At 45.2% G+C, this 19,163-nt stretch overlaps 1 long non-coding RNA gene and 1 pseudogene across 1 annotated transcript; both read right to left on the reverse strand.

Moving 5' to 3' along the window:
- Positions 1 to 3,939: 3,939 nt before the first annotated feature.
- Positions 3,940 to 5,568, reverse strand: LOC148791340 (uncharacterized). Its single transcript, XR_016076623.1, has 2 exons — positions 4,897 to 5,568; positions 3,940 to 4,204 (listed from the first exon to the last, which is right to left on the reverse strand). It is a non-coding gene; the product is annotated as an uncharacterized LOC148791340 (long non-coding RNA).
- A 3,106-nt stretch (positions 5,569 to 8,674) lies between these two features.
- On the reverse strand, positions 8,675 to 12,372 carry LOC104607620 (putative receptor-like protein kinase At1g11050 pseudogene; annotated as a pseudogene).
- Positions 12,373 to 19,163: the final 6,791 nt, after the last annotated feature.

A 19,163-nucleotide genomic window follows, 5' to 3' on the forward strand; every position in this document is an offset into this window, starting at 1 on the left:
AGAAATAATAGCTGAAACATTTCAGTCTGAAAAATTTTACATCCATTTTATGAAGCAAATGCAGTTTACTAAAGAGAAGCTCATTAGTAAGAAACTATGACGGCCATAAAACTAAAAGTGCTCGGAGACTAGGAAAAAAGGTTTTTAAAACCGAATCGGACAACGAACCGGTCAGGGGTCCGGTTCCTGAGTCGAATGGTCCGACCATTTGAACCGAACGAATGGTCCATTCTAACAAAATATTTAAAAAAAATTTACAAAATAAAAACCAGTCAAACTGTTGAGCGGTTTGACTGCCCTGGTCAACAGTTTGTTGACCAAATCAACGTTTTTTGGGGAAATAATGATTCTGGGGTAAATTGGAACCGGTCACCTGACCGGTTCCTGGTTTTCTGGTCCAACCGTTCAGTCTGGCCCAGTTTTGAAAACCATGCTAGCAAATTGAACATCAAGATTTCAATCACCAAAATTGTATATATATATAGAGAGAGAGAGAGCACTTACAGATCGTTCATAGAAAACAAGCTCTTGTTAGGAAATATCTCCTTAACATATACATCCAACTTAAGTCAATTACCCCTTTTCTGTGACTTCTAATTCAGACTATTACTTAGACACATACAAAGCTACATACAATAACATATAGTCAGTTTCATATTTTCCTTTTAACACATTATTCATAGTAGCATGGTTTTTAAAACCGATCCGAAGACCGAACCAGTCAGGGATCCGGTTACCGGGTTGAATGGTCGGCCTGTTTTGATTAAAAGAAAAAAATGAAAACCGGTCAAAATCGTTTGAATGTTTTACTGCCTGGGTCAGCGATTTACTGACCAAAATCAACAGTTTTTATGAAAAATCTAGTTTTGAGGAAAACTGGAACCAATCACCTGACCAATTCCCGATTTTTCCAATTTAACCATCCAATCCGGTCCAGTTTTAAGAACCATGCATAATAGTTGAATTCATATCCAGAATATGAAGCCAAGAATATTATGTATGCTGAAGCACGCTTAATTGAGTACCACAATGGAGCAGTACTTTGTGATGCTCTATAAGGCACATGATAACGGTGTGTACAAGGTTTTAAAGGTACTGTTTCACCCTGCAACAAAGTCACCATCATTTGCTTAGTTTAAATTTACTGTTCAAATCACATAAAAGTAAGTTACTACAGCAGGAATTGGTCTAAACTGCAAATTAGCTCTTACATAAATGACAGAAATATTGGTACAAGGATTATAATATTTATGCTCAGTAATAACTATAGATTCCTAAATTTTCAGTTTTCAAGGGGAAGAAATTTGTATAGAGAACTTTTAACTTACTCTGCAAGGTAAATAGGACCTTAAAGTAAATTTATTTGTTCTGTTCTGTTCTGAAGAAAACTATATTGGTTGACTGCTTTTCAGCTGGTTAGAAATTTTATGTCATTTAAATGTTTAATTATTTTTTTTTTCTGTTCTTTTTTCGTTTTGGGCTCTATGGGTCTCCCATAACACCCCCAAAACCCTCACGAAGCGATCCCAAATCTCTATTACAACCCGCTAAAGACCTTACCAAGTAACTAGTTGGTGCCTTGCCATTTAAGTGGTTAAGAATAAAAAGGGAGAATGACCAATCAGTCTATATCAGAATTTTATAGTCCAAAGTACTCGGGGAATGCATCTTGACCGTGAATTGATGTTAAATTTACGGACAGGATGTGGTTTATAGGGGGGAGAGGGCTAGTAGGGCGGGTTGGAATTCAGAATTCTGCATCATGTGTGTCAGTACTTCTCCGGAATAAAAAATAGATGTTTGTTCGTCTTTTTTAAGTTATTATAGAGCATGTTTGGTTCTGTGGTGGCAGCTAAGTGTGGGTGTTTATTGAGGGTTGAATTACTGTTTGGTTCACCCGTTTATTAAAAAAACAGTAAAAAACTGAAACACATAGATTTATGTGCCTGAAGCCATTGGGAGAAGCAATAAATTCTCGCTTCCCCTAACATGGCGTTTCCTGAAACCTGTTGCTGATGTGGCATTGACGTGGATGCCGGCATGGTGGTCCGAGGAGGTTGATCCGATGCATCATGGGCCACGAAGAAGAGAACCCTTTTTCACCCTAATGTGTTTGAAGAAGAGAACTACCACCATCGTTTCGTCTGAAGCTGCTGTTTACTGCTTTCCCGTTCGTTGTTGCCGGTAAAACAACCGTCAACCTGAAACCTTTTACTATTTGACTATTTTTGTTGTTGCTGGTAAGACCACCATCAACTTGAAACTATTGGAGAAAAAGGGGTTACTGTAACTTTGGAGGAGAAGCTTTGAGGCGCGTCTGAAGACACTGTCTTTAGAACGTTATTTGCCCCTACTCAGTTTCACTGAGTTTGCTGTTGGGTTACAGGCAAATTCGTTCCCAGGATACAACAGAGCCTTGGGCGAGAATCTGCAACCAGCAAAGTTGAAGAGTCTCCAAAGAAACCTTCTGTGAGATTATAGCAGACCGGACAAAGAGAGAGAGAGAGAGTGAATTTCGAAATTATGTGTTTTGGAGTCTGATTCATGCTCCTTAAATAATTTGTGAAGACTTATGAAGAAAAGGTAGGTGCTGGTTTAGAGAAGGCACCTTGAATAGTTATAATTTCAAACATTGTGACTGTTTAAAAAGTAGTTAACAGTTAGTGACTGTTAACTTTGAATTGTGCCTCTTGATCACACCCGATCGAATCGTGACCGTTGATCTCATCAACGGTGATCAACAGTCAGCAACGCAGCAAAACCAAAGCCGCCCATCGCGAGTCACGCACGCACCCATACTCTCCTCTACTAATTCTAAGGAGTGTAAATCAGCTCCTATTGAAATACTAAAAACAAAACTTATAATTTTCCAATGTAGGACAAGTTCAAAATTGGGTTTTGTAAGAGAAAAACTCATTTTTCAATCAAGTGTGCAGGTGCAATTTCTCATGTAATTGACCAATCAAACCCATTAGATTTAATCTCTTATGAGATCAAAATCCAACAATCCCCCACATTGATTGATTAATTACATAGTTCTCTCTCAATCCAAACTACTATGACACAATTATGCATACAAAATGTGTTTATCAACTTAAACCTCTTGTTAGTATAGTTATCTCAGAGCCTTGTCAAAGTTATTGGTGGTAAGACCTTAAACCAATTACTCTCAAGACAGACCGGAGACACCTATACACACAAAATCTCCAGTCTCTACAAGAGTTTCAAGTTTTGCTCAACATTGTTATGGCCATGTGCTTCTTTCCTGGTTTTATGAATAATCCCGAGAACAAACCCAAACCCTCATGAGAAGCGGCACCACTTATTTGATGGTTTGGTCCCCACATAAATCTAAAAAAAGAACATGGGATTCTTGATCAAAGGAAACCAAAATCCCATTGACCAACTTTCCCCCTATCAAAATTTGAAAAAAGAACACCCCCTTAATGACAGTAACTAAAAAGAGATTGAATACAAAGAGGATCGACGACTTGGTGCTGGTGGGCATAATGTGTCCCTGAAACAAAAATATTTTGCAAAATTTTTAAGCCTTTGCATTTTGTTTGATGCATCGAAGACCATTAGGAGTTTTTCCCTCTTGGTGAAAAGACGATTCGAATTGGAACGACACAAATATGGGCAGTGTTCTGAATGTTTATAACTTTGTAGTGGGAATTAAAAACCAACATTAGGCCTGTTCATACTTTTCTGTATTTTATTATTTTGGTTTCTATTTCCAAAACAAAAAATTTACCGAAAAAAAGGGGCTTTTTAGATATATCAGCAAATGATGGGGGTGGGATTTTTTTTTATAAATTCTCCTTGTTATTTTATATTTTTACATTGAGTGTCAATTTAGTATTCAAACTTTAAAATGTGACAATCTAGTACTCGAAATTTTATTTTGCAAGAATGTAGTACCTACGTCAATTATGTATATCATATGACCTCATATGCGATTTAAAATTTTTAAAAATATCAAAATTATCCTTTGAAATAAAAAACACTATTCATCGTCTAAACAGAATCCAAAGGACTCGCCGGTGGCTGCTTCTCTCTGCTGGATGCGTCAGATCCCGTGTAGGCGAGCACAAAGGCAGAGCAGAACAGAACTTTTGCTTTTTAATGCTGGAAGTAGTGGTCTTCCATGCGTCGGATCCCATCGGATCTGTCGGATCAAATCCTGCACCATCTCGTATTCTCTCTGCGACAACACAAAAATGCCATAAAACACGAGCACAGAGGCAGAGCAGAACAGAACAAAACAGAACACGAAACCCATGAAATGAAACACAGAGAGTGAATAAACCCAACTTTTGCTTTTTAATGCTCCTCTTCCTCTCTTCACATATCTCTCTCTCTACTTTATCTTTTCTGAAAATTCGAGCTCCCTTTTCTCCTTTCTTTTTAATTTGTTTTGTGAGGATGGTTATTTAAATTATTATTTCGGGGGAGTGGGGGGACTTCGGTACGAGTTCCAGAATGGTTTCCCGATGAAATGGTTGTACTGATGATGTCTCATAATAACAGTAATTGCAGCAAGAACAACAACGACAATAACAGCAAGGAAGAAAAACCAGTTTTCCTTTTCCATGATTTTCTAGGCATGAACTAAAACCGCTGCTGATCCTGGTCAGAGACCACAGTGTTCACGCCGGCGGTCCAACAAAGAGGCGAAGTAGTGGTATCTTTCATTTCAGAAGCGGTTTGATCCATCCGCACCATCTCGTTGGGGTGGCTGGTGGTTTCGGGATCCCATAGAAGAGAAGAGGAGTGCCGCCGCTGTTCAACGAAGGAGACGATGAACAGTGGCGGTGAACAGTTCATCGTCAGATAGTGGTTGATCTAGGGAGTGCAGTACCTGACTTCAGCAGGTACCAAATAGCTGTTCAGTACCTGATGTGCAGCGGTTTGATCCATTCCAGATGGTGCAGGAGAGACTTGCTGGTCGGGGTGTTTGACGATCGTGGTTTGTGCGTGTAGGCGATCATTCTCGAGAGGGACAGAAGCGCTTCTAGATGTCCATTGCTTTGAGGGGGAGTTGCGTACTGTGAAAGACAGTCTTATAGCCAGCCGTCGATTTTGATATCGTTGCGTACGTTGATTGTTCGTTTCAAAAGCAAAAGTTTTGGGATTCATTTGATAAAAGAAAATTAGATGAAGCCTAAGGGACGTTTATGTCTTTTTTCATGACACTTAAGGGTGAATTAACGCCATTAGATTGTCGGCTTGTTGCAAAATGAAAGTTCCAATACTATATTATCATATTTTAAAGTTCGGATACTAAATTGATATTCAGCCTAAAATACAGAATACTTACTGGGAATTTTCCCTTTTTTTCTTAACCTTAAAATCTTCTGTGCCGCTAGCATTGGCTAAGCATTGAAAGAAATCGATCATGTAACCTGTGAGAGAGTAGCAACCTTTTGAACCACAAAACTGGAATAAGGTCGCTGTTACGTCCCACAACTTGGCATGTATCAAGCCTTGTATTGTCCGAGGGGTTCCCTCCACAAAATGTGAATCTATATCAGAGGGAAGAGGGGAAGGGAGGTGAGGGTTATTCCACATCGCTCACAGGAATCTCTTCATTTGCTTTTCAAACATGGGGTTATTTATTTTTTAAATTAAATTATTAAAAATATAAAAAATCATGAATTTTATTTGTCTGTGAGAATCCTACTCTCTTCGTCTTAAAAAGCAAAAATTATTGAGTTAGTTCAAGGGCCAAGTGGCCAACCCAAGACCAACCCTAAATTATGAACCCTAGCCTCACCACAAACTAATGTCAAAAGCTCAAAATCCAAATCCAACTAAATTTGCATGCACGTATTTGCAACCACTCCTTATTATGGCAGGCAGAAAGTGGCACAATTCTCTGTATACATGTCTAAGGCTGTTAATGCCCATAAATCTTCCTTTCGCAATCGGCAAAGAAACACTTTATACAAAAATTCCTTTTTACTCCCTGAGCTAAGTGGCTAGTCGTTTCTTACTTACTTTCTTTAGCATAGGGATAAGCTCTTTAATAGGAATGAATAAATAAAAGAAACATTAAAAAGAACCCAAGAACAGCCTGATCACATTGAAGGCATAGTGTGTAGGATCATGGATTCATGGTCTCCCAGGTATTAATATTAATCCCACTGTATTAATAGGGAAGCGATCTCTTCTTGGGCCAACTACAAGGATAGTAGATCCAGAAATGAAATTTTTCCAGAAAAAGAAAAGAAGAAAAACTAGTTTATAAGGATCAATTCATATAAGCATCTAGAAAAGGTTTGTTCTGTCTGTCTTTCTTTCTTTTCTTTTGTTTTTTAATTGCATTTTATTCTCATTAACAAGATGAAAATATCTAATCGCCAAGCAATCTTCAAATTTTAACCACCACAAGATGTCAAGCATGAAGCTCCTCCACACAGTCAAGCAAGCATTTGTGAATGCATGAAGCTCCTCCACCATCAGAGAGCGCCGAGTGATAGAACAGAACCTAGAAAAGTAGTTTGATATATCAATGAATTGAGTAACTACAGATGCTGGTCTCAACCCTATATTTGATTTGATGATTTGCAGTTAGTCTTACTCAAAAATCATCAAAAGAGTCGCACAAAACAAATCTTTATTTTATTTTATGCCCTGCATTGCAACTGAGAGCAAGCAAGGATTCAATCGTATAAATGTATAAAAATGATAGACCAGAAGATGTTGCCTAGAATTCGATTCGATAAAAATAAAAAACAACATTATAATCGCTCGAAGGTACTCCGTTTATTTACCAGACTTGAAAATAGCAGACAAGTATCCAGATGAAAATTGGCTATTATACATGATAAACGGCGATGAGCCAATGAAAGCAAATCAAGCTACAGATCAAAATTTACATTCTTATAGATTCACTATGCCAGAAATCTATGCACCAGTAACAGTTAATTCTCTTTCTTTTTCTCTGTTTTTTTGGCCGCCGCTACTGACGCTTCATCTCTCGATCTGCTTTTGAAATCCCAAACTTCTTTCTCTCAGTCCCTTCTGCCTTAATTCAAGAAGACGGGAAGACATCTTTAACTGCCGATGCAGCAGTTAAATAATTAAGCGTATTCCTCAAGGTTTCCCTCTCCCTCTTCAATCTGGTCGCCGTATCCTCCAATTCCAACAAGGCTTGCTGTTCCCTGGGCGCCCCTTCGAATGTACTTCCGACGAAGAATGAAAAAGGAGTGGGAAACAGATTCCTCCTCAAATCCTGGGTTTCCTTCTCGGGCTTTCCATTCAATCGGTTAGACAAGCGGATCACGTCCTTCATGCAAGTCTCCACTTCATTTGCCAACCCCTCCAAGTTGCCATCGCCGTCGCCGGAAGGCCGATCCTCCAACCACGTAACCAGGGCAACCAAATAGGGCTTGGTCCGGACAAGATTGACGACGCGGAATCGCTCCTGGCCTTTGCAGATGAGGAAGAATCGGTCGTCAACGAGGCGTTCGTGCTTGATGACCTCGCCCACGCAGCCGACTTCGGCCGTTCCGGTGGCTGAGTCGGAGTAGATGACGCCGAAGCGGAGATCGGTCTGGAGGAGAGTGTGCATCATCATGCGGTATCTGAATTCGAATATTTGCAAGGGAAGGATGGCACCGGGGAAGAGAACGAGAGGGAGAGGGAAGAGGGGGAGTTCAACTAGGTCGTCGGATTTGGGTGAGCCGGTGTAGTGTTTTTCGGAGAAAGAGGAGGTGGAGCAGAGGAGAAGATTAGGTTTCCGGCGATGAGAGGGAGCTAGATTATTTGTTCGTGATTGCGATGGTTTGGCAAGGCGTCTGTATGTAGGGTTTAAGGAAGAATTAGGGCTTAAAGAAAGTCTATAAGTGAGAGTTGAAGATGGGGAAGGTACGAGTTGAGGAATTGCCATTCCCTCTCTTATTATTTGTTTGGATCGGAATCGGATTATCAGTTTAAGAGAGTAAGTACGCTGAGAGATAAAAAGTGCAGAGGAAGAAGAAGAGAGACGAAAGGAGTAATAGGGTACGGAGAGAACAACATTCGTTTGCTTTTCTCGCCACTCGTCAGATGATGTTTCGTTCTCTCTCTCTCCCCCTGCACATAAAAATAAATCAACAAAATCTAGTGGTATCGAAAGGGGAGACGGAGTTTGTGGATAGAGTGAGTGGAAAGGATTGAATAGAGATCAGATATTTTTGATTTTTGAGCCTAACCGTTGGTTTTTGGTTCCGTTTACATTTATTCCGTAAACGTTTTGCACTTGTATGATTGTAAAATTCAAAAAAATAATTAATGAGAACGTTTATAATACAAAATCAAATCACATAAACGGGAGAGATGCATAAAAATCTAATTTTGCTACACACAAATGAAGTTAATAAGGTATTTGCTGATCCTATATGTGACACCATCAATAAAAGTTTATTCAATAAATGTAAATAGAATCAAACATATATAAAATTGATAGTCAATACGGTATCATGTCATTCCTACGGTATAAATGTTACAATTCAATTAATTATAAAGGTAAAAACTAAAAGGGATTATAGCTGTGAAGGGCAAAGGTTGGGCCCTAATATTAATAAAAGTAATATTTTTTATAGAATTTAAAAAATATGTTAACTTTTTAAAAAGGGCAAATCTTTTAAACTATCCCTACTGTTTAGCGTAATGACATGCGGTACCCCTATTGTTTAGCTATTGTCTTGCGGTATCCTTAAGTTTTTTGACAATTGACTAGATCTACCCTTGCAATTAATATCCATTAATGTTCTATCGAAATTCGTATGCACGTGACACCACATGATGTATAATTTTTTTTTCAAAACCCAACTTTGCCCTTCGTCCCTCTCCTTTCTTCTTCACCATCCCTCTCCCCGATGGTAGCTACAGTGAATCGCTCTACAACCATTCCGCTCTCTGTTTCTCCGCCGCCATCACCACCACTGTCGTTGTCTATATCCGACCACTTTCGCCGGTGACTTCTTCAAATTTTCAAAATAAAACAGAGAAAAGGGAAAGAGATGCTGGTTCATTAAAACCCTAACCGTTCAAACCCAAAAGTTTCACTCTGAGGTGAAGACAATGTAGAGAAGCAAAAGAAGAGCAAGAACAAAGGAGCCATGGAAATGGAGGTAGAAATGTTCTTTTCCGCCATTGTTGAGCTCAGCTAGAAGCTCATTTGAGCTGAACTTCCCTCGAGTCCAAAAGGGTCTGAACTCCACTAAATTCAATGGTTTTGAGCGACCGCTAGCTGCACCGCCAGCACTTGCCGTAGAGATCTTTTGGATTTTCTAGTGACAAAAAAATTTATAAAAATATCAAATTGAAGCTAGTGGACGGTGGAGTTGCAGTAAGAACCTTGTCTCCCATGACAGGGTTGTTGCTGTTGGTTTCCATCGATTGTCTCTTCGATGCCTAATCCAACACAGACCTACAGAGAGCAAAGCAGAACCCATGCAACATATAAACGGGGTATGCTGACTGACTCACTCAGTGAGGGGAATCGGCCAGTGAGCCATGCAGAAGGGCAGATACGAAAACAACAAAAACAAGAAGTTGAACAGGAAGAGGATTGATGGCATACAGGAAGAGAGAGGAGAGGGTAGAGGTGGGAGAAGAGGTGAAGCTGGGGATATGTTGTTCAGTGGAGAGCCTGACTAGTAGGAGGAATGAGAGAGGAAGAAGGAGGCTTAAGATGGTGAGGGTGAAGATGTAGAAGGGTTCTGCCAGGATTGATAATGCGTCGAAGTTGAAGAGCTTCTCGTTGCCCATAGAGAGCATACTCAGGAGCCAGATAGCCATGTGTTCCAGCAACTCTGGTGGTGAGATGAGACTCCCCTTCTCTGCTCTGCTTGGCCAGCCCAAAGTCTGCCACCCTTGCTCTCATATCTGCATCCAACAGTATGTTGGTGGCCTTGATGTCTCTGTGATATATTGCAAGCTTCACGCCATAGTGCAGGTAGGCAAGCCCCTTGGCCACAATCCAAGATTATGCTCTTTCTCTGAGGCCAACTGAGAGATTGCCGGCTACTATTGCTATGATCATTGAATGGGTAGAAGAGATGATCATCAAGGTTCCAATTGAGCATGAACTCATACACAAGATACCTCTGTTTTCCTCTCTCTTCATCAGTCTCATTAGCCACACAACAGCCTCTGAGGGGGACCAGATTCTGGTGCTTCAAATTGCTAATGATCTCAACTTCATTGCAGAACTCAGCATCCCCTTGAAAGTTCGATTCTATGATCTTCTTCACAGCAACAGGAGTTTCATCTGATAAGGTCCCCTTGTAAACAACACCGAACCCACCATGTCCAATCAAATTCTTCTGTGAGAAATTATCTGTAGCCTTCTCAAGCTCCCCGATCTTGAACCAGATTGACACAGTGTTGGGTCGCAACCGGTGCTTGGGGCTGGTCTCCTCCAAATTAGCCACATTCCTCCTCCACCGCTTGAACCAGAGATACAAACCCAGAAAGCAAGACATAAGGAAAGTAGCAGTTCCAACACCAGTCAAGGCGAAAACAAGAGCCAAGTGCTTCTTGCTATCTGTAGATATGGCCAGTGGCAGCCCAAATATACAGGCAGCTCGTGTGCTCTCGGGTCCATACTCATGAACAAAGGCAGCAACATAGAGAAGTGTGGAATAGAAGCAATCAACGGAATGGGTTTTATTGCCATCGATGGAAATTAGTCTGGCCTGAACCTTGAACTCAGCAGCGATGCAGGCATCGCAGGCGATGCCGATGCTGAGATCAGATTGGCACGCCGTGTTGAGTGCAGTGGAGGGCCCAAGCTTGTTGAGCCAGTCTTGTTTAGTATTAATACCGGCACAGAGTTGGTGGCTTGCAACGAATTGGCTCGGGCTGAAGCAGACTGAGGCGAGATCAGAAGGGAGAGACAGAGAATCCAGCTTGGACTGGAAGTCAGATATGCAGGAAGAGGAAGTGGGGATGTCGGGGAGCTGGAAGAGGGAGGTCTCCTTGAGGCGTACAGCCAGAGCGATGCCGAAGAGGCTGAGCAGAGTCTGGCAGCAGTTGGTGTTGTTCCTTGGGAAGCTCGAGCACGATGAGGAGTCCCATGGGACTCTTTCCACATAGCCCATGTCCATGGGGCATGTAGAGGTGTTGCTGGCGGCTGAGACTGCATTGTAATTAGTTGCAAAGCACAAAAGTACCGTTGTTAGAAGCAACAGTTCAAACCCCATCTCTCTCTCTCTGTAATTTCTATGAACACCATTGTCGTTGCAGTTGCCACTGCCGCTGCTGGTACCGGCACCGGTCTTGATGGAAATGAAACAGACCTGCTCCATTGAAGAGGAAGAAGAGGGAAAATTTGACATTTCGTTTCCTTCTATTAGCACTTAACGGCAATGACAATTGTTAGAAAACTTAAGGGTACCGCAAGGCAATAGCTAAACAGTAGGAGTACCGCATGTCATTACATTAAACAGTCGGGGTAGTTTAAGAGATTTACCTTTTTAAAAATAATTTCAAATAAGGGCAAAAACACTGTTCATCTTCTTCCTCTTCCAGATCATTCAAGCTATAATCCCTTTTACTTATTTAAAGGCACAGATTGAGCAGCCTTCGGCCACAAACATAGACCATTCAAGCTAAGTCATGGCAACTTCAACATCACCTCTGATGAATCAATTTTTGGTCTTATATCAATCTTTTGGCTAAGTACCTCGTCATTTGGTTTACTTCCAAGTGGCCAATGACTCAGAGGCCGAAGTGGAGCTGCCTGTGAAGTGCCGAGCTAGATTGATGAGCTTCGTTTCTCTTTAGAGACCTGCAAGGAATTAAATGTCAGAGGACCTCAGGTGGCTAACCCAGCGATGTCGCTCTGATGCTTAAGTCAGTACTCTCATAATAGACTACGAGCTAAAAATCACAAAGTATGAGAGCTAGAATTTGCTTATTTGCTTGCTTCCTTCAATGCTTCTGGGGTTGGTGCCTTTATATAGGCATTGTTTGGCGTGGGCTTCACGCACCATATCCGAGATTTCTACAAGGTCGTCTAAGTGGTTTGAAATTCCTGGAGGTAACCGTCATGCACGTTGACCACCCTCCGGATCGTTCGGCACGTGGGCCAACTTCCAAGGATTGTGGGAGTGTTTGGATATGCATGTCGAATTCGTCAGCGAGCACGTCTTGCAAGTCGCCAAGTCGGCGCATGTGCCAGGTCGCCAGGTCGGCGCCTGTGCCAGGCTACCAGGTTGTGCCTGTGCCAGGCCGCCCGGTCGGTGTCTGTGCCAGGCCGCCAGGTTGTGCCTGTGCTAGGCTGCTAGCTCGCGCCAAGGCCAGGTCGCACCTGTACTAGGCCGCCCCTGGGTCGCCAGGTGGGACACCATCAACTTGGCTAAGGCAAGTTGTTGCCAAAGTGGTTCCGGGTGTCACCTATTTGTTCCGAGGTGGCATGTGTCACAATATCATTGGATGGCCAAATCCGCCCTCATCAACCTCTATCCTGCTTTCTTGTCTCGCTGCTACTCTTCCTTGCAACAGCAATACCATGGCCGAAACTGGCGCATGTAGCCGACGGAGGAGGAGGTGGAGGCAAGTGAAAAGGGCGATTGAAGAAGAAGAAAGGATGTAGAGGTGGAGGCTGCAACAGAGTTCCCACGGTTAGCTGGTCACCATCATTTTTTCTCCTCTTTCTTTGGTTTTGTTTCTCTTGGTTCTTGTTCATTTTCAATCGTCACTTGTTTTGTTGACTGCTAATGGATCATGTGTTTTATTCATTCATTGGCAAGGTTCAAAGTATTGACACGTGTTGGTCTGTATTGACTGATACGTATTGTATTGGGAGCACCCTGATACGTGTCCCATATAGGGTATATTGGGGTTCTGACCGGTTCAAAGGGTGGAGGTGTCTTAAATCGGCCTCCTTGAATCGGTTTTGAAAAAAAAAAGTATCATTACGAAAGAAAATTATAAGATAATTGAGTTATAGACTTCCCTGATACGACGGTTGAGAAAGAGAACTCATGGAAGACAAAAAAACAAGATTTTAAAAACCGACTTAAAAATTGAACCGTTTTTGCCACCCATTTCTAGGAAATGGGTTAAAACGGTGAAGGTAAAATTTTAGGTATTTATTGCATCTTGACCATTGGTGGTAGTAAAATTTTAGGCATTTATTGCATCTTGCCACCGATTTCAGGCAATGGACAATAGTACGGCAGAGAAGCCGCCTACGGCAAGAGATGAAGCAGAGCTTGGTGGGGTCGGTGAAGAGGTTGCTGTAGGTGTAGTGGAGTTGTTGGTGCCATTGGTGGTAGTAGAAGCGGCACCGGCGGTGATGGCTAGCTTCATGCCCGCTTGGCAGTGGTTGCTAATAGTGCAGATGTAGTGGTCGCCTGAAGCATTAAGAAGAATCTTCACACGGACTGGTTGAAATGATTTTACCGATGGGTGTCTTGGTGCAGGAATCATAATTAGCTTTTGTCACTTGGGCCATATCGTGCGAGGTGGAGAAATCGAACTCTGGGGAACATAAAAAAGCATAAATTAGGGTAACGATTAATTCTAGATGAATTTGTTGCCGATGAAAGCCTATCTGCTTTAGATTTAAATTCAAGCTGGATTTAATAGAAAACAAAATATTTCTAATGCTGCACGATTTGGGCACTACTAGTTAGCTGTGATTTAAGTTCTGACTAGAACGAACGACACCTGAGAGGAAGGAAAAAGTGAAGGGTTCCCGGAGAGTTGTCTCGGTGGGAACACTCCGATGGTTAAGTTAGAACTGAAGGAAATCTTAAAGAGAGTAAGAGTGCTCAAAGTGCTTAAGCTTCAATACCTTTTTTCTGTGTGGGTTCAGGTTCTTTTATGTTGGAGTCTAGTCATACCTGGCATAACCGCCATCGCCCTTGCCGTTACTGCCAGGGCAGGTGTGGCAGGCGTAGGTTGCCGCCACAAGCTACCATTGCCAGGTACGGGCTTGACAGACGTGTCATGCCTTCCAGAGGAGGCAAACAGAACACCGCCTGGCGAGGGATCAGAGCCCTGCCACTGGGTTCGGTGGGTACGGATGTCAGACAGGGCTCCCCATAGCCTACTGAGCTACCGCGCACCGGACTGTCTAGGGCAGGTTTGTCCCTATACCGAGGTTATGAGGTGCCTGCACTGGGGTGGAGGGAGGACGATGCTGCCCCGATGTGCTCGGGACACTTAACCACGAGCTAGGGTGCCTCCTTTTTGGGAAGGGAGAGCTCTGGGCCCCTTAGAGGGAGCTCGGGACCTTCCACACTTGGCGGAAGTCAAAACTGGCCAGGCGTCAGTCCCCGGGGAGTTGCTTAACTCGCCGAGTGGCCGGCGTTGGACTCGGCGTGTCTCTCTGGTTGAGTTGTGGTCGTGTTGTCAGGTTGAGCTGTACACTGGGCCAGGTCATATACATGTGTCCCCGGGCTACGAGGTCGGGCCAAATTTCATCAATTGATCCCACTCCCCGTGCTGGGGGTGGTGACCCAGTGCGGAGAGTTCATGACACGCTGGGTGGATTTGGCTTAGTTCTCGTGCCGCCCTGTCGGGTGACTCGTTGGCTGGACCGATCCGGCATCCGGTTCGTTCAAAAAGAAAACCTGGGTTGCGTATAGCTTACGTGCGGACGTCACGTGATCTAGACTTCGCGGACACCAAAAAACGTGCTAAATTGATTTTGCCTTGGGAGTCTCACAGCCGATTTTCTTGAGGACCGTTAGATCGCTTTGATCCTAGCCGTTGGCGCCCGGGCCCATCGACTATAAATACCAGGGGACCCTGGTCATTTTCTTTTGCCACTAAGTACCTTTCGTCCACCGTGAGCTCGCGTCTGGGGTCTTTAGCTCGGGTCTCCTAGTCCGGTTGCATCATTTTCTGGTGAGTCCCCGAGCTTCCTTTTCTCATTTTTTCCAAGATCATTCCCTTCGATGTCTAGCAGGGACAATCTTTTTGACGAACCCGAGGTGGGTACCTCGGGTCAGGGTGACCCTGCCACCGCCCGTCCTTCCCACGAGGCTCGGGTGACTTCGGGCAAACTGGCGTCTACCTCTCGTCGAGGTCGAGTGCCGGACCAGTTCGGTCCATCCGTCATGACGTAGGAGAGGCTTCAACACCTCATCCATCAGTTCAACCTACCCCAGGAGTACTCGTATAGTCTTCCCACCGGCAACTTCCCTTGGGAGCACGGTCCAGATGAGATCGTGATCTTCAGGGAACAACTAGTTGGCGGGCTTTGTCTCCCGCTCCACCACCTTTTTCCCAAGGTGTTGAGGCGCTTCAGCATCACGCTGGACCAACTCCACCCCAATTCTATTCGGAACCTGGTTGGGACTATCTCCCTATATTCCGAACAAAACTTCCCTTTAGACGCAGATATCCTTTGCTCCATCCTGCTAATAAAAAAGAGTGCATCTGGCGCTCCACCCGAGCACAGGCAGACCTACTATCTGTCCCCTCGCCTGGGTTTCAAAATTCTACACAAGTTCCCAAGCAAGGTCCCGGCCTGGAACCTTAGTTCGGAGCAGCATGGAGTGGCCATTCCTTACCAATTGGAGGGTGGCCACTCAAGCTCCCAGCATTGCTCTCAACCGGAAGACGTGGGAGACCTTTCATTCATGGGCTCAGGCCGGGTTCAATCACAGGGACTACATTGCTGAAGAAAAGCTCATTCAGGCCGATTTGAGCCCGGGTAGGTCGATTTCCACTTTAACGTTTTGTTCAATCAGCCTAGTGTCTTCGAATTTTACTGACACCGAGCTCTGTTGCAGGTCCTATGGAGGAAGAGAGGATTATCGGTCCGAGGCTCCTCCGTCAGATGAAGAAGAGGAAGAAGCGGGCTGCCAAAAAGGCACGCGTGGAACCCTCAATGACCCCTACCCCTGATCCCGATCTCCCGCAGGTCCCCTCTTCGAGGCCTGAGCTCCCTAATGCCCCTCCCGTGATAGACTTGGAGGGGGACTTACCACCTCGGGGGCCTGAAACGGCGGCAGAGTCGATCGCTGAGCCAGCCGGGGCTGCCGCTGAAGTCCCAAATCGCGCTGGGGCTGCTGTCGAGGTCCCAAATCCTGCCGGGGCTACTGCCGAGGGATCGACCCATCGTGCCGCAGATACGGTGGCATCCAGCTCGGGGACTGAGGAGGTGGCAGAGAGCATCATGAATCCCGATATCAGCCTTGAAAGAAGTAAGGGGGCTGTTATCATCGTAGAGGTTGTAGATTGGGCCGAACTCTCTCCTGGTCAGCTCGGGGCCCGCGCTGCAACCCATGCCATGGTGGTGAGTTCACTCCCTAATAGCCACCTCTCTCTCTCCTTTCTTTCCTTCTTCTTTCTTTAGTACTGACAAACACTTGAGGCGTGCTCTGGCTGCTGAGGAGTCATCTTGCGCGGCTCACAATGAGTTGAGGGCAGCTTGGGGCAAGATTCACCAGTTGGAAAGTGACGCTACCGCCCAAAAGTTTATCGAAGCCCTACTGTTGGAGAAGTCGGAGCTGGCCCACGAGAGGGATAGGCTGAAGTCCGAGGTGAACGGGCTCAGAGCAGGTCAGGAAGCCTTGAAGCTCGAGGCGGAGAGTCTCAAGGCGTGTCAGAGGGCTTCGCAGCTTGAGGTGCAGGGGCTCAAGGTAGCCAAGGGGGCCTTGGAGCACGAGGTGGAGTACCTCAAAGCTGACATCAAGGAGAAGACCGAAATCTTCGATGAAGCTCTCAGAGAGGCGAAGGTCCAGGCCATCATAGACTATGTCAAGTCGTCTAGGTTTGATGACGTGATGTCGCAGGCCTACCGTAGGGGGTTCAAGCTCGGTAGGTGGTGGATGAGGCGCGCATACCCTGATCTTGGCGTAAGCGCCTTCACCACTTATAAAATTACCGACGACATGGCTCGTCAGGCCGCGGAGGACCCAGACTCCGACGATGTGGGCGGCAACGAGGAGGCCGATACTACCGACCCAGCTGACACCCCCAAGGAGGCCCCTGAAGAGGCCCTGAGTAAGGCTGATAAGCCTTCCAAGTAGTTGTGTGTGTCCTTGTTTTTTCTTTTCTTGTTTCCTTGTAATTGGGATTCTGTAATGAAATTACACTCATGCAATGAGAGTATATATGTGTATCTTGTTAAGCGTTTGTGTGATTTATTTCTGCCGGAGTGTTTTCCTTACCCGAGCTGTTGAGTTAGTAAATTCGGTTCCCGATGTGAGCGACCCTTTACCGCTGTCACCCCGAACTGTCTTCCTGTACTTAGTAGGAGTGGTCATCAGATTTTAGCGATGTACGTCGAGGTAGGCATAGTAAGGCACGTGCCCGATCTACCTGCTTGGCTATTTAGGTTGGCGTTGACCTCTAGTAGCGTACATCGAGGTAGGCTAGGAGTCAGAAAGTCTGTTCTCAAGACGCCTTTGGTCTTTGGTGTGCTAGGCCTTTGGTCTTTAGTTAACCAAGCGCGTTGGCCCTTAGGCTGGAGGGAGTGACCCGTGGTCACTCTAAACTGTTTTCCTGGAGTCTGCCCCTACTGGGGGGGGTGACTGGACCTCGTGCTGCCGAGGTTGTCACTTAGTTCGGCGGATTGGCCCTAAGGCTAGAAGGGAGTGGCTCGCGGTTCACTCAGTTCGGTGGTTCACGGGTAATATAGTCTTAGGTTGACGATATTCCACGCCCGAGGTACTTGTTTCCCTTCTAGAGTTTCGAGTTTGTATGTTCCTTCCCAGAGTACTCGCTTTACTCGGTAGGGCCCTTCCTAGTTCGGACCGAGTTTGCCAACGCCGGGCTTAGGCACCATAACCTTGTGGAGAACCAAGTCACCAACACAAAGAGTTCGCTTTTTTACCTTGGCGTTATAGTACCGAGCTATCCTTTGTTGATAGGCCGCGGTCCTAATGTATGCGAGGTCCCGCACTTCGTCTAGCAGGTCGAGGTTGGTACGTAGCTCGTCTTCATTTGCTCTGTCTTCGTATGCCTTCGATCTCAGCGAGGGGACTTCAATCTCGGCTGGGATGACTGCTTTGGTACCGTATGTAAGGTTAAAGGGAGTTTCTCCCGTGGCAGTCCTTTCCGTGGTACAGTAGGCCCAAAGTACACTGGGCAACTCGTCCGTCCACAGTCCCTTAGCTCGGTCCAGGCGTGCTTTCAGTCCTCGAAGGATGGCCCTATTCGTAACTTTCGTTTGGCCATTCGCCTGAGGGTGCGCCAGTAAGGTGAAGTTCTGCTGAATTCCCATGTCTCGACACTAGTTCTGGAACTTGATGTCCTTGAACTGCTTACCATTATTGGAGATCAGTACCCGAGGTAATCCGAAGTGACACACTATGTTCTTCCAAAAGAAGTTCTGCACGTTCCGAGCTGTGATCGTTGTGAGAAGTTCGACTTCGACCCACTTTCTGAAATAGTCCATTGATACCACTAGGAACCTTGTTTGCCCTGTTGCTGGCGGGAATGGCCCTAGTAGGTCGATCCCCCATTGTGCAAATGGCCATGGGCTAGTGAGATATTTCAGATCGGCGGCAGGCCGGTGGTGGATGTTAGCGTGCTTCTGGCACTTGTCACATTTTTTGACAAGTTTGGTCGCATATGCTTTCATGGTTGGCTAGTAATACCCTTGTCGTAGTGCTTTTTGAGCAAGGGCCTTGGCCCCCAAGTGTCCACCGCACAGGCCTTCATGAGTGTCACGTAGGACGAGCTCGGCTTCCGAGGGTCGCAGGCAGCGCAGGTAGGGGAGTGTGTAGGATCTTCGGTACAGCCGTCCGTCTATCACGACGTATTTGGTTGCCTGGCGCTCTACCCTCCTGGCGGCATAGGGCCCCGCGTAACAGAAAGCTTGTGAGTGGATCAATCTAGCTCGGCTCTACTTGAACGATGAGAGCGACCTCCTCTGCCCCCCTGAGAATGCTAGGCCGAGGTAAGTTCTCTATATACACAGTCCACATGGTGTTGTCCCCCGTGCTGGCTAACCGTGACAGGGCATCGGCCTCAGCGTTCTCTGATCTCGGGATTTGCTGGATGAAATGTGACCGGAAGTTGAGCAGAGTCTCTCTCACTTTGGCTAGGTATGCTACCATAGTTGGTTTATGAGCTTCGTACTCACCCAGGACTTGATTTACCACGAGCTGGGAGTCACTGCAGACGACGATGTGCTTGGCTTTCACTTCCTTTGCAAGGGCCAGCCCGGCTAGCAGCGCCTCATATTCTGCTTCGTTGTTGGA

Source organism: Nelumbo nucifera, chromosome 5 (assembly GCF_055504915.1).
Source record: "Nelumbo nucifera cultivar China Antique chromosome 5, China Antique-T2T, whole genome shotgun sequence".
In the NCBI taxonomy this organism is placed as follows: domain Eukaryota; kingdom Viridiplantae; phylum Streptophyta; class Magnoliopsida; order Proteales; family Nelumbonaceae; genus Nelumbo; species Nelumbo nucifera.